Here is a 17,537-nt window from a genome sequence, read left to right as displayed (position 1 = left end):
ACATCACCGAGTAAACAAATAATGAAGTATAAATTGCTGACAAAGGGCATGCTCCTGCTTCTCTCTAATTTCTTTCATCACATTCCAGAAAAATTGTAATCAAATTGTAAGCAATGGTAAAGTATATTTAAAACCTAATCAAAAATACTGATGCAGGAGTGGGAGGGAAATACGTGAAAATAATGTAATATTTACAAGAGAATTTGTGCCTACAAATCAGAAGTACAGAAGACTCTTGCACGTGTACTTTCAGAACAATAGTCAATGAGAGAAACCACAGCAAAGAGAGGACGTGCCAAAAGAATGAGGACAAACATTATTGCAATTTTCCAAAATGGGAAATAAGGGGATTCTAAAACTACATATCAGTTAGCCAGAACGCTTGACATGTGTCTTTGGCAAAATTCTGAAACAGATTATGTAGCAGATGGTTTGTGAACATTTCACAATTATATTGTTGATCACTAGGCTCCAACATGAAATCACATGGTGCAAATCATACTAAAGTAATTGTCTTTCCATTTTCATTGTGGCATAAATTAGGCCAGTGGACTGGGGGATACAGATTCATAACAACTTGAATTCAGCAAAGAATTTTGCAAAGATTGTTATCAAAATGTTTTGTGTGATTTTCTAAAATGTTGCTGTCATGAAAATGCTATTACATGGAATTTTTTGTTGTTGAATAACTAATTCTTGTTATAAATTTGTGGATACAGTTCTGAATAAGTATCGTATATCAGAAACACCTGTGGAGCATTTTCTAAAAACATGTGCTTAGATCCAAAGCCTACCCCAGATATCCTAATTCAGTAAGCCTGCTTATATCTAGGTTATTTTAAATAATAATTTACAAAATAATATAATGTAACTGATTTTTCAATTTTATCTGAGAAAATTAATACTATTTATAATTATTCTTTTGGTTTTGGGGCTGCACTATTTATTTTTCATAAATGACTTTACTGTATCCTTCTACTATAGCTATTCCATTTATAATTCAAGTCATGATAATGGCATTATTTTCAGTTTTTACTTTAAACTTGATTCCATAGCATTGTCTACTTTCAAAACGATATGCAGAATAACACTTTAAAAGATAAATATTACCATATTATGAGTCCTCTCAAAACACTTCAAGGACTTTACCTCTCATATGGAATAAAAAACCTTATCCACAAACTTCAATATAACTGAGCACCCTTTCACCTCTCAGATCTCACCTAATGACTTTCTTTCTCATTCACTCCACTTTAGGCAGAGTGCCCTTTTTTACTATGCTTCAAACAGGACTGTCACCATATTGGTACCCTGGTATTTGCATTCCCTCTACCCTAGATATCCACATGGATTGTTCCATCCCTTATTTATTTTATTTATTGTCTGTCTCCCACACAAGGATTTTTGTCTGTTTTGTTCAATGTTGTATCCACAGATACTTCTTGGTATCTAGCATATATTAGGTGGAACATGTATTAATGAGTGAATAAATAAATAAATAAGTTATCTTTGCTCCTATGCATCCTAGAAATAGAATAGCTGTTTTTATCCTGAAATTAATCAAGATATTGATTTTATAAATTATTGATTATAGGGTTATATGAGACACCAACTTTCTATTTAACATTGCCATATTCATAAAAACATATTTAATAAGAAATTTAACATTAAAAATACAAATACTTCCAAAGACTATATATCTTAGTCATTTGACTGCTTTATTTAAAATGCTGCCATTTTCCTTTCTAATTTACCTGTGTCTTTACTATATTTGAGAGCATGCTGACACAAATTTAATTAATACTTTCTGAAAAAATTGTAAAATCATTTATAATGTCTGTTTCATGTCATAATGTTGTCAGTTAAACTTAACATACACACATACAACTCAACAAGAAAAAGAAATATAACCCAATTTAAAATTTAGCAAAGGACATTAGACATTTATTCAAGGAAGATATATGAATGGCCAGTAAGCACATGAAATGATGCTCAAAATCATTAGTCATTAGGGAAATGCAAATCAAAACAACAATGAGATACCACTTCACATGAACTAGGAGGAATAAAAAAGAAAAATACAACGAATATTGGCAGGAAATAGAGAAAATGGAACCCTTATACTTTGCTGATGTGACTGTAAGATGGTATAGTTGCTTTGGAAAACATTTTAGCCATTCTTCAAAATGTTAAACATAAGACCAAGCAATTCCATTTCTAGATGTATACCTCAAATTGATAGAAACATACTTTTACTTAATAACTTGAACATAAATATTTATAGCAGCATTATTAATGCTAATAAAAATGAAAACAATCCAAATATCAATTAACTAATGAATAAAAAATAAGATATATACATATGATGATAATAGCAAGGACATGGAAGCAACCTAAATGTCCATTGACAGATGCATGGATAAAGATGTAGTACATATACACAATGGAATATTACTTAGTCATTAAAAGGGATGAAATTGGGTCATTTGTAGAGACATGGATGGACCTAGAGACTGTCATACAGAGTGAAGTAAGTCAGAAATAGAAAAACAAATATCGTGTATTAATGCATACATGTAGAATCTAGAAAAATGGTATGGATGCAAAGCATTCTATTTGCAAAGCAGAAACAGAGACACAGATGTAGAGAATAAACGTATAGACATCAAGGCAGAAAAGAGGAGGTGGGATGAACTGGGAGACTGGGATTGACATATACACACTACTGTGTATAAAATAGATAACTAACCAGAACCTGCTGTATAGCACAGGGAACTCAACTCAGTGCTCTATGGTGACTTAAATGGGAAGGAAATACAAAAAAGAGCAGATGTATGTATACATATAGCTGATGCACTTTGCTGTGCAGCAGAAACTAACACAAAATTGTAAAGCAACATAACCCAATTAAAAAAAAAAAAAAGATTCACCAGAGAGTAGAAAGCAGAAGCAAGAAGAACTACAATTCTGCAGCCTGTGGAACAAAAACCACCTTCACAGAAAGATAGACAACATGAAAAGGCAGAGAGCTATGTATCAGATAAAGGAACAAGATAAAACCCCAGAAAAACAATTAAATGAAGTGGAGATAGGAAACCTTCCAGAAAAAGAATTCAGAATAATGATAGTGAAGATGATCCAGGACCTCGGAAAAAGAACGGAGGCAAAGATAGAGAAGATGTAAGAAATGTTTAACAAAGACCTAGAAGAATTAAAGAACAAACAAACAGAGATGAAAATACAATAACTGAAATGAAAAATACACTAGAAGGAATCAATAGCAGAATAACTGAGGCAGAAGAACGGATAAGTGACCTGGAAGACAGAATGGTGGAATTCACTGCTGCAGAACAGAATAAAGAAAAAAGAATGAAAAGTGATGAAGACAGCCTAAGAGACCTCTGGGACAACATTAAACGCAACAACATTCACATTAGAGGGGTTCCAGAAAGAGAAGAGAGAAAGAAAGAGCCCGAGAAAATATTTGAAGAGATTATAGTCGAAAACTTCCCTAACATGGGAAAGGAAAGAGCTGCCCAAGTCCAGGAAACACAGAGAGTCCCATACAGGATAAACCCAAGGAGAAATACATCAAGACACATAGTAATCAAATTGGCAAAAATTAAAGACAAAGAAAAATTGTTGAAAGCAGCAAGGGAAAAATGACAAATAACATACAAGGGAACTCCCATAAGGTTAACAGCTGATTTCTCAGCAGAAACTACACAAACCAGAAGGGAATGGCATGATACACTTAAAGTAATGAAAGGGAAGAACCTACAAACAAGATTACTCTACCCGGCAAGGATCTCATTCAGATTCGATGGAGAAATCAAAAGCTTTACAAACAATCAAAAGCTAAGAGAATTCAGCACCACCAAAACAGCTATACAATAAATGCTAAAGGAACTTCTCCAAGTGGGAAACACAAGAGAAGAAAAGGACCTACAAAAACAAACCCAAAACAATTAAGAAAATGGTCATAGGAACATACATATCGATAATTACCTTAAATGTGAAAGGATTAAATGTTCCAACCAAAAGACACAGGCTTGCTGAATGGATACAAAAACAAGACCTATATATACGCTGTCTACAGCAGACCCACTTCAGACCTAGGGACACATACAGACTGAAAGTGAGGGGATGGAAAAAGATATTCCATGCAAATGGTAATCAAAAGAAAGTTGGAGTAGCAAAACTCATATCAGATAAAATAGACTTTAAAATAAAGAATGTTACTAGAGACAAGGAAGGACACTACATAATGATCAAGGGATAAATCCAAGAAGAAGATATAACAATTATAAATATATATGCACCCAACAGAGGAGCAACTCAATACATAAGGCAATTGCTAACAGCTATAAAAGAGGAAATTGACAATAACACAATAATAGTGGCAGACTTTAACACCTCACTTACACCAATGGACATCTTATCCAAGCAGAAAATTAATAAGGAAACACAAGCTTAAAATGACACAGTAGACGAGATAGATTTAATTGATATTTATAGGAAAACCCATCCAAAAATAGCAGATTACACTTTCTTCTCAAGTATGCACAGAACATTCTCCAGGATAGTTCACATCTTGGGTCACAAATCAAGCCTCAGTAAATTTAAGAAAATTGAAATCATATCAAGCATCTTTTCTGACCACAATGCTATGACATTAGAAATCAATTAGACGGGAAAAAAACATAAAAAACACAAACACATGGAGGCTAAACAATACGTTACTAAATAACCAAGAGATCACTGAAGAGATCAAAGAGGAAACCAAAAAATACCTAGAGACAAATGACAACGAAAACACAATGATCCAAAACCTATGGGATGCAGCAAAACCAGTTCTAACAGGGAAATTTATATCTATACAAGCCTACCTCAAGAAACAAGAAAGATATCAAATAAACAATCTAACCTTACACCTAAAGAAACTAGAGAAAGAAGAACAAACAAAACCCAAAGTTAGCAAAAGGAAAGAAATCATAAATATCAGAGCAGAAATAAATGAAATAGAAGCAAAGAAAACAATAGCAAAAATCAATAAAACTAAAAGCTGGTTCTTTGAGAAGATAAACAAAATTGATAAACCATTATCCAGACTCATCAAGAAAAAAGAGGGAGAGGACTCAAATCAATAAAATTAGAAATGAAATAGGAGAAGTTAGAACAGACACCGCAGAAATACGAAGCATCCTAAGAGACTGCTACAGGTAACTCTATGCCAATAAATGGATAACCTGGAAGAAATGGACAAATTCTTAGAAAGGTATAACCTTCCAATACTGAATCATGAAGAAATAGAAAATATGAACAGACCAATCACAAGTAATGAAACTGAAAGTGTGAGTAAAACTCTTCCAACAAACAAAAGTCCAGGACCAGATGGCTTCACAGGTGAATTCAATCAAATATTTAGAGAAGAGCTAACATCCATCCTTCTCAAACTCTTCCAAAAACTTGCAGAGGAAGGAACACTCCCAAACTCATTCTATGAGGCCACAATTGCCCTGATACCAAAACCCGAAAAAGATACAACAAAAAAAGAAAATTACAGACCAATATCAGTGATGAATATAGATGCAAAAATCCTTAACAAAATACTAGCAAACAGAATCCAACAACACATTAAAAGGATCATACACCATGATCAAGTGGGATTTATCCCAGGGATGCAAGGATTCTTCAATATATGCAAATCAATCAATGTGACACACTGTATTAACAAATTGAAGAATAAAAGCAATATGATCATCTCAATAGATGCAGGAAAAGGTTTTGACACAATTCAACACCGATTTATGATAAAAACCCTACAGAAAGTGGGCATACAGGGAACCTACATCAACATAATAAAGGCCATATATGACAAACCCACAGCAAAAATCATTCTAAACAGTGAAAAACTGAAAGCATTTCTTCTAAGATCAGAACAAGATGGGGATGTCTACTCTCATCACTATCAATCAACATAGTTTTGGAAGTCCTAGCCATGGCAATCAGAGAAGAAAAGGAAATAAAAGATACCCAAATTGGAAAAGAAGAAGGAAAACTGTCACTGTTTGCAGATGACATGATACTATACATAGAGAATTCTAAAGATGCCACCAGAAAACTACTAGAGCTAATCAATGAATTTGGTAAAGTTGCAGGATACAAAATTAATGCACAGAAATCTCTTGCATTCCTATACACTAATGATGAAATATCTGAAAGAGAAATTAAGGAAACACTCCCATTTACCATTGCAACGAAAAGAATAAAATACCTAGGAATAAACCTATCTAGGAAGACAAAAGACCTGTATGCAGAAAACTATAAGACACTGATGAAAGAAATTAAAGATGATACCAACAGATAGAGAGATATACCATGTTCTTGGATTGGAAGAATCAATATTGTAAAAATGACTGTACTACCCAAATCAATCTACAGATTCAGTGTAATCCCTATCAAATTACCAATGGCATTTTTTACAGAACTAGAACAAAAAATCTTAAAATTTGAATGGAGACACAAAAGACCCCCGAATAGCCAAATCAATCTTGAGGAGAAAAAAAGGAGCTGGAAGAATCAGACTCCCTGACTTCAGACTATAGTACAAAGCTACAGTAATCAAGAAAATATGGTACTGGCACAAAAAGAGAAATACAGATTAATGGAACAGGATAGATAGCCCAGAGATAAACCCACGCACCTAAGGTCAACTAATCTATGACAAAGGAGGCAAGGATATACAATGGAGAAAAGACAGTCTCTTCGATAAGTGGTGCTGGGAAAACGGGACAACTACATGTGAAAGAATGAAATTAGAACACTCCCTAACACCATACACAAAATTAAACTCAAAATGGATTAGAGACCGATATGTAAGACTGGACACTGTAAAACTCTTAGAGGAAAACATAGGAAGAACACTCATTGACATAAATCACAGCAAGATCTTTTTTGATCCACCTCCTAGAGAAATGGAAATAAAAACAAAAATAAACAAATGGGACCTAATGAAAGTTAAAAGCTTTTGCACAAAAAGGAAACCATAAACAAGAGGAAAAGACAACCCTCAGAATGGGAGAAAATATTTGCAAATGAATCAATGGACAGAGGATTAATCTCCAAAATATATAAACAGCTCATTCAGCTCAATATTAAAGAAACAAACAACCCAATCCAAAAATGGGCAGAAGACCTAAATAGACATTTCTCCAAAGAAGACATACAGGTGGCCAAGAAGCACATGAAAAGATGCTCAACATCACTAATTATTAGAGAAATGCAAATCAAAACTACAATGAGGTATCACCTCACACCAGTTAGAATGGGCATCATCAGAAAATCTACAAACAAAATAAATGCTGGAGTGGTGTGGAGAAAAGGGAACCCTCTTGAACTGTTGGTGGGAATGTAAATTGATACAGTCACTACAGAGAACAGTATGGAGGTTCCTTAAAAAACTAAAAATAGATTTACCATATGATCCAGCAATCCCACTACTGGGCATATACCCAGAGAAAACCATAATTCAAAAAGACACATACACCCCTCCCAATATTCATTGCAGCACTATTAACAATAGCCAGGTCATGGAAACAACATAAATGCCCATCGACAGATGAATGGATAAAGAAGTTGTGGTACATATATACAATGGAGTATTACTCAGCCATATAAAGGAACGAAATTGGGTCATTTGTAGAGATGTGGTTGGATCTAGAGACTGTCATATAAAGTAAAGTAAGTCAGAAAGAGAAAAACAAATATCGTATGTTAATGCATATATGTGGAACCTAGAAAAATGGTACAGATGAACCAGTTTGCAGGGCAGAAATTGAGACACAGATGTAGAGGACAACCTATGGACACCAAGGGGGGAAAGGGGCGGGGGTGGTGGTGGTGGGATGAATTGAGAGATTGGCATTGACATGTATACACTGATGTGTATAAAATGGGTGACTAATAAGAACATGCTATATAAAAAAATAAATAAAATAAAATTCAAAAACAAAAAGTGCTGATATATGCTACAACATGGATGAGTCTTGAAGACATTATGCTAAATGAAAGAAACCAGTCACCATTCTATTTCATGCTGCCATCCTCATAAAAACATATTTAATGATAAGAAATTTCACAGTCACAAAAGTCCACACCATCTGTTTCGACTTATATTTCCAAAATAGGCAAATTCATAGAGATGAAAAGTGGATTGGTAGTTCTAGGGAATGAAGGGGAAGGGGACCGTGGAAAGTAGCTGCTAATGTGTAACCTCTAACGTGAAAAAGAAAAAAAGATTTCTTTTTCAAGTGAAGAAAATCTGAAATTAAATAATGGTGAAGGTTGCACAGCTCTGTGAATATACCAAAAATTAAAAAAGAAAAAATCACTGAATTATACACTTTAGAAGATGAATTTTATGATATGTTAATTGTATCTCAACAAAGCTCTTTAAAAATGCAACATATGACATTGTGACTAATTACCTAATATTCTTGTTCAAGATGGGAATACTTAAAACCTCTGGAGTAGCTTCCATTTATTTTTATTTTGAGTAGGATTTTCTTGTAAGGATGATAATGAGAGATCATCTTCTTTTTCTTTCTTTTTCTTGCTAATAGAATTTAGTGGACTAATGGGTGGGAGTAAAGGCTTCTACTTTCATCACCTTCTGAGAAGTCTGAGTCTTACCACATGGTTCTAGTGAAATTTATATGCATAAACCATACTTTGGCCATGTGAAACTGCACACTAAACACACCTTAATCAATCTAGGGTGCTTGCCCACTCTCAAGGCTGAAAAGATTTTTGTATGACTGGAGAGCTCTGCTGTTCGCTAGAGTCACTTGATAAAACCCACTGTATATATAATTTTTCTGAGCAATTCAACCTAAGAGTTTTTGTGAAGACACATAGACTAAAATAAGCACAATACATGAAGCAATAGAAATATAGAAAATCAAAAGCTGTGATGTGGAGAATACAATGTTGTGTGTAATAGTATATTTTGAAGAACCTAGAGAAGCATAGATGGAGGATCTGAGTCATGGGCATGGCAAATTCTAGAATTGCTAATATGTTGCTAAGATACTAGCAACTAGAGCTATATAGCATCCAAAAAGGCAGTAAACAATGTCCTTTTCACCATGAGGCTCCTACTTCCTCTTATTTCCAATGAATCCATAAATTAAACCCTATAATTGGTGATAATGTAGCATATAGTTTTGTAAGCAGAAGGTGTATCATAATAAGTCTTTATTTTTGTTCCTTTTTTTTGGCTATACATGAATATCAAAATTCATTTTTTTCATATTTAAAAAATCTATTCTCCTAAAGTAACATTGAAAATACACTCTATACTTCTCCCCTGCCCCCAAAGCCATACACACTGTTTTAAAAGTTTCTTATCCTTTGAATTTTTTTGAGCTTAATCAAATCCTGAGATAGCATTTTAAATTTCACTATATATTTCTTTTTTATTTAAGCCTCTCTCATAGGTAATTTCTTTCATTATTTTCAAAATCTCTAGCTTCTCTTAAAAATCTCATCTGACTAAGACCATTTTCTATTTTCAATTTATGATCCTTTTTTTGTCAAATGTAATTTCTGTTATAATGATACTATTAATATAACTATCATTATCTTTTCACATTTATCCTTAAAGCAGAAAAGTTTGCATTTCTTCTTTCATTATGGTTTTCCCCCACAAACTGACATAACATCTGAAATACATGGAACTAAAAAGATTTAATTCTTGCTTTTACTAGATTAGATAAATATTGGAAGTTTAGTTTGTATTTGTGTTTTCCTCCTTAAATTCTGTTTTTTCTTTTGTTTTGTTTTGTTTTTTGTTTTGTGGACACAAAGTAAATTGAATGATTTATATGTGATTTTTGGTCTTATATGATTTCTCACAGTTTTTTTGTTTTTTTCTTTTAATGCTTTAGCTGTGAAACACTTTCTTGAAATAAAATCCTACCTGGAAGAATAACATGTGAAATAAATTAATACTTAGTTGTTCTACCTTAAAATTCTGCCCACTCAGTCAGTGTTTCCTTCCTTCTCAAAGCAGTTCCTCAGCATTTTAGAATCCCTTTTAACACAAATTGAAAACCATAGTTTTATAATAACCTATAAATCATCCCATCCTTACTATAGATCAGCAGCTATCAGACAGGAAGATCTTGCCTTTACCCTAAGGGCATTTGATAATGTCTGGAGATAATTTTGATTGTCAACAACTGGGGTGAAGTGTTCTTCCGGCATCTAGAAAGCAGAGGTCAGAGATGCTGCTAAATATCCAACAAAGCATAGGACAGTCCCCCGCAACCATACTTATCCAGCCCCAAGCTTCAAAAGCGCCATTATTGCAAAAATCTGTTATGGAAATTGATTATGAATGAACATTTATTCAACCAACAATATTAATAACCTTGTTGTTAAAAATAATGTTTCCTATGGCCATGTCCTGAATGTAAAATTATAAACCAGTATGAGACATTATTTACAAAAATTTGCATAAACTATTCCTTAATTCTCAGTAATGATAAGCAAATACATTTGTAACGCATATTTCCTAAATAACACCAACCTGGAGGTGAAAATTAAGAAGTGGGTCAAATCTCAAATAAATCATGTTGATTTTTACTCTTAAACATTCTCCTGGGCTTCCCTGGTGACGCAGTGGTTGAGAATCTGCCTGCCAATGCAGGGGACACGGGTTCAAGCCCTGGTCTGGGAAGATCCCACATGTGGCAGAGCAACTAGGCCCGTGAGCCACAACTACTGAGCCTGCGCGTCTGGAGCCTGTGCTCCACAACAAGAGAGGCCGCGATGGTGAAAGGCCTGCGCACCGCGATGAAGAGTGGCCCCCGCTTGCCGCAACTAGAGAAAGCCCTCGCCTAGAAACGAAGACCCAACACAGCCAAAAATAAATTAATTAATTAATTAATTTAAAAAAATAACTACTAAAATTAACAAGAAAAACATCTTTGTCTGAAATAAAAAAAAAAAAAACCTGCTCCTATGACATTGTTTTACAACACAGCAAATAGCACCAACAATGACCCAGTTGTTTAGACCAAAATCTTAGTCAACCATAATCCTTGCTTTCTTTCTGTCACCTGACACATCTCATCCAATAGAAAATTCTAGTGTGCATTTGTGTGTGTGTGTTTGAAATGGTTAGAAGCAATCATCTTTCATATGAAAAATATATATTTATATTTGTTCATAAGGGGAACACTTCTCCTCATTTCTAATCCTATTATTTTAAGCAAGACATCTGAACTGCAGAAATAACCTCCAAATTGGCAAACTAGTTTCTGTACCACTGCTTGTGTCCCCTCTCCCCCCCACAGGTTATTTTCCATACATTAGTCAAAATTATACCTTTAAGGTGGAAATAAGATCATGTTTCTCCTTTCTAAGACCTCTCCAATATATTTCCATCATATATAGCATAAAAAATACAAAAAGGTAACACCTCACCAAGGAAAATATACAAATAGCAAATAAATATGAAAAGATCCTCAACATTATATATCATTAGAGGATTGCAAATCAAAGCAGTGAAATACCACTACATTTCTATTACGATGACTGAAATTCAAAACACTGACAGCATCAATTCCTGGTGAGGATATGGAGTAACAAGAATTCTCATTCATTACTGTGGGAATGCAAAATGGTATAACCACTTTGGAAGGCAGTAGCAATTTTTTATAAACGTAAACATACTCTTACCATAAGGCCCAGCAATTGTGCTCCTTGGTATTTACCCAAATGAGTTGAAACTTATGTTCACACAAAAGGTCTGCACATGAATCTTTATAGCAGCTTTACTCATAATTGCCAAAATTTGGAAGTAACTAAGATGTCCTTCAAAAGATGAACAGATAAACAAACTGTGGTACATCCAGACGATGGAATATTATTCAGCACTAAAATATATAAGCTATCAAGCCATGAAAAGACATAGAAGAACCTTAAATGCATACTGCCAAGTGAAAGAAGCCAATCTGAAAATGCTACATTATATTTGCCTGCCAGGGCTGCTGTAATGAAATGCCACAGACTTGGTGGCTTAAACATAAATCTGTTTCATCTTTCTAGAGACTGAAAGTCCAAGATCAAGGTGTCAGAGGTTTGGTTTCTCCCGAGGCCTCTCTTTTTGGCTTGGAGAGGGCTACTTTCTTGCTGTGTCCTCACCGTCCTTTCCTCTGTGCACACACATCCCTGGTGCAGCTTTCTCTTCTCATAAGGACACCAATTATCTTGGATTATGCCTCACTGCTATGACCTCATTTCATCTAAATTACTTCCTTAAAGGCTTCATATCCAAATATAGTCAAAATAGGGGTTAGGACTCCAAAACGTGAATTCTGGAAGAACACAATTCAATCTATAAAAGCTATATTCTTTATGATTCCAACTATCTGACATTCTGAAAAAAGGCAAAACTATGGAAACAGTAGAAAGAACAGTGGTTTACAGGGATGCTGGAGGAGAGAAGGATGAAGAGGCAGATGACAGAAGATTTTTAGGTTAGTGAAACTACTCCATATGATACTGCAATGGTGGATACATGTCATTATACAGTTGTCAAAATCCATAGAATGTACAATATCAAGAGTGAACCCTGGGGTAAACTATGGACTTTAGATAATAGTGATGTGTCAATGTAGGTTCCTCAGTTGTAACAAATGTGCCTCTTTGGTGGGCACAAAATGAGAGAGAAACTCAGTCAGCAATTAAGGAAGATACAGAGAATGCACAAGAACTGCACACTGGCAAAGAGTATGAGAGTTTTTAGGTTTGATGGGGTAGGAGGCTATGGGTGTGTGGAGCAGAGGACATATGGATACTCTACTTGCCCACCTGATTTTGCTTTGAAACAAAAACTTCTCTAAAATGTAAAGTCTATTAAAAAACAAAAGCAAACAAACAAACAAACAAAAAAAACAGCAAAGTTACTGTATTAGTTTCCTAGGGCTGCTGTAACAAAGTTCCACAAACTGGGTAAATTAAAACAACAGGGGTTACAGGGGTCTGCAGGCTAGAAGTCAGAAATCAATGTGCTGACAGGGCCAGGCAATCTTCCTCTGAAACCTGTAGGTGAATCCTTCCTTTCCTCTTTTTAGCTTCTGATTGGTTGTGGCAATCTTTGGTGTTTCTTGGTTTACAGCTGCATAACTCCTGTCTCTGCCTTTGTCATCACTGATATTCACTTGTGTGTCTCTGCATCTTCACACGGATGTCTCCTTATAAAGGCACCGGTCATAATGGATTATTGACCCACCTTACTCAATTTTGACTTCATCTTAACCAATACACTGGCAACGCCCCTATTTCCAAATAAGGCACATTCTGTGATACTGGAGGTTTGGTCTTCAACATATCTCTTTTTTGGTGGAGGGGACACAATTTGACCCATAGCAATTACCATGACTACATGGTTGTTTACTTTATGGCCTCTGACTCCCCCTAAACTCAGTTTCTGCCCATCTGCTCCTCACCCATTGTATGAAGGCTACACGGGCCTTCACTGTTGTTCTGTAAACCTACAGAAAATGTTTCCACACCAGGGTTTTTGCACTTGTAATTTCTTTTGCTTGGAATGCCCTTCCCTGGAGATAGTTATGTGCCTCATTTCTTCACTTTATTCAAATCTCAGCTCAGATATGATCTTCTGAGAATGTCTTCTCTGACCAACCATCCTGCCACACTGTATCTCCAATATATGGAAACATCATTCTTTTTTTTTTTTTTTTTTTGGCTTCACCATGTGGCTTGCAGGATCTTAGTTCCCAGAAAAGGAATCAAAACCATGCCCCCTGCAGTGGAAGCACAGCATCCGAACCACAGGGAATTCCCTGTATCTCCTTTATTTCTCATCATAGTACTTCTTGTTGTTTGATCTTTGTTTTTATTTAATATATATCTCCATTCAAGAATGCAGGGGAATATTGTATCTCCAGCCACTAGAATGGCTTGGCACATGGTACGTACTTAAGGATATACATGAATGAGTGAAAGATAAAAGTCTGAGGAGATAACCAATAAATAGGTCACTCATCAGCCTCAGCCCATGAGACCCCAGGATAAACCTAAAAACTCTCATACTTTTTGCCAGTGTGCAGTTCTTGTGCATTCTCTGTATCTTCCTTAATTGCTGACTGAGTTTCTCTCTCATTAGACTGAAGTTCTTTCTTTTGCAAGGGTTGGTTCCTAAAGTTAGAGATTAAAGGAAAAAATCCCTTATAGCATCAAAGCTTTTTTCTAAAAATTTCTTAACCCCCCTAAAAGAATATAATGATTCAATCCTGATTTTAGAGTAGAAAACTCTGGTTAGTAAAATGTGTATAAAAGTAAAATATGTACTGTAATTCATGACATAGAAAGAGTTCATATTCAAAATATGGTTTTGCAGCATCTACAATTGAACAAATTAAAGAGAGAGAGATTTTGTACAATTGAAATTGTGTAAATTAAATATGAAAACAATATGACTACAATCTGCTCTTGACAAGGTTTCATGGCATTACCGTCAAGTTAACATCCATTGTGGTAGTTATGTCTGTTTAGCTTATTTCCTCTCTTCACAGTGATGCACTGCATTGAATTGAGAGCAAGATGCTTCGTTCACCAAGGTTAACCTTATTTTATTAGACTACACATAAATTTGTGCTCCTGGTTTATCATAATATCCCTAGTCAAATATCTACTTCATTTGACCAAACCTTTCATTTAATTGGCCCTTTGAGCATGGCCTTTGCCTTGGGGTACACTATGAGATTTTAGGCCAGACCAACTTGGCAGAAAACACAATATCACTCTCAAGTTATCCTTGCTGATAACCCACTGATGTTGTTGAACAGAGCAGTGAACTTACACAAATTCAATTGTACAAAATCTCTCTTTTATTTATGCAATTGTAGATGCTGCACACTGCCTCTTGCCCCTCAGGACACGTTGCTTTTCCATCAGATTTACTAGCTCATAAGGTAAAGGAGAACTTTTGTTCCCTTCCTCCTTACTGTACAGCTATAAAGCTTGTCCACAAAATTGCTTCCTCTGTCTCTCTTATTAGACTCATAGGATTATGTTAACATTGTCCAAAAACATACAACTTCTTTGAGTAACCACATCTTCCTGAACAAACTGCAATGCTTTATATAAAAGAAGTCTATTATACATTCCCTACTTATTACCATAGTTCTAAATAACTTTCTCAAGTCTTTCATGTACTTCCTTACTCCTTTCTGATCCTCCAAGACATATGACTTAATTGTTGTCTATAACTTATCCTTTGAAACTGAGCATCTTTCCTCTTCCTCTTGATGTGATCTTGGCCCTTTCAGCGATGAGCCCGGATAACCTCCCGGCTATATCACCTCCAGCTGCCTGGTACAAATACCCACCTTGTTTCTGCAACTCCTAGGATACATCTCCCCAGCATTCCCATGTGCGGGGGAGATACCACTGGCTTCAAGAGTTAGAACTGGGCAGACCTCATAGTACTGTGATTCACATATTTTTCATTAAAAAAAAAAAAAGCTTTTCTCTCCCCTTCTTTCTGTTTAATCCACATACAACACACATCCAGACCACTTGCTATTCATAAATATTCTTGTGATGCTCTGCACAAACAAGACATTTCCATCTCCAGGTCATGCACAACTACTTGTTTTTTCAACAGGGATTGAAGGGATTTAGCTCATCTGTCCATACGGTCACAGCATCCTCCTGTGACCAGGGAGAGGCATTCATGAAACAGCTGTCGAGCTTTAAGAGCTCCTGTTCTGAAACAGAACAAACTGCACAATCTGGAAACAAACCCCAAGACTACGTCTGTTGTAGGAGTTCTCTAATAAACAGAAATAGATACGCTGAAAGAAGCCAACTGTGCTTAAAGCTATGCTGTTTTTCCTTATACATGCTTTTGAGTTTCATAAAAATGGCTCAGATTTGAGAATTTCCTGTGTCACCATTTTAAGTCTGAAAAAGAGAATAATATAATGATTTCAGTAACAGTCCCCAAAGAACCAAAGCAATGATATTAGGAATTAATTGAACTTGACCTGTTTGTTTGTAATCTTCAGTGTATAAGTAATGGCAAAGAAAATTCACGTTTTGTATCATTCTATGTCTGATGAATTATTTTTCTCTAAAAAGAGCTACCAAAAACGAGTTTTTGTTTATGGGGAAAAATAGCCATGGGTAATATCAAACAACACAAAATCATGCTCTTTTAAAATAAAGTGTCTTAAGTTTGGGCATATCTTAATGTTTTACCAGACAATAATAAAATATACATGCATGTCTATGAAAATTTAGAAACCCTAAATCTACCACTGAACCAGCTAGAGTGTTTTTTTTTTTTTAACACAATGACTATCCCCCATGTTCCAATTGTTAGAAAATGAGCTCAATTAGTTCCTTCTACAGTCTGTTTTATATGTGTATGATCAATAGCTAGCAGAGACCAGAGAAATTGCTCAATGAATTTTTATGCATTAATATTATTAACAATAACTTTAATTTATTGATGTATACTATATGCAAATCCCCTGCTTATAAACTCCACACTTTTAAATAATCAACTATTGAGGTATAATTTACACAGAACAAAATGTTGAATGTGTAGCTCAAATGAGTTCGTCAAATGTATAACCGCTACCTGAATCAAGGCATGGAATGTTTCCATCTCCCCCCAAAAGTTACTTTTTCCTTTTCACAGCATATCTCCAACCCTTTCTCAATTCATGGCTTCAAGTATCCACTTACCCACTTCTTATTACTATATATTTGTATTTTCTAGGGCTTAATATACATAGAATTATTCAATAGGCATTTTACATATGTCTGGCTTTCTTTGTTCAGTACCAATTTTTTTTAAAACTAATCCATGTTGCTGCACCTACCAGTAGTTTGTTCGTTGTTGCTGGGTACAGTGTTTGAATATCCCACCATTTGTTTAACCATCCACATGTTGCTGGGCATTTGGGTTGTTTCCAGTTTAGGAATACTATTGATAAAACTGATAAGAATTCCTGTACAAGTTGTTATATAGACATCTGTTTGTATTTCCCTTGGGTAAATATCTAGGAATAGGTTGGCTAAGTTGTATGGTAAACATATGATTAATTTGATGAGATATACTCTTTTACAATCTTACCACAGTGTATGAGAGTTCAGGTTGTTCCACATCATAATAAACACTTGTCACAGTCAATCTTTTAAACTGTATTCATTCCAGTGGGTTTGTGGTATCTGGTTGTAGTTTTAATTTGCATTTACTTAATGACCAATGAGAGTAAATATCATTTCATGTGCTTATTGGTCATGTTTAAATTTTGTTATGTGAAGTGTCTGTACAAATATTTTGTAATTTTTATTTGCTCATTTGTTTTTCTATTATTATTTGTAAGGATTCTTTATATATCGGGATTTAAGGCCTTCATTAGATACATGTACTGAAAATACTGTCTTCTAGTCTTTGTCTTTTCTTTCTTTTTTCTTTCTTTTTTCTT

Source organism: Balaenoptera ricei, chromosome 4, assembly GCF_028023285.1.
Source record: "Balaenoptera ricei isolate mBalRic1 chromosome 4, mBalRic1.hap2, whole genome shotgun sequence".
NCBI classification, from domain to species: Eukaryota; Metazoa; Chordata; class Mammalia; order Artiodactyla; family Balaenopteridae; genus Balaenoptera; species Balaenoptera ricei.
This window is presented reverse-complemented; position numbering follows the sequence as displayed.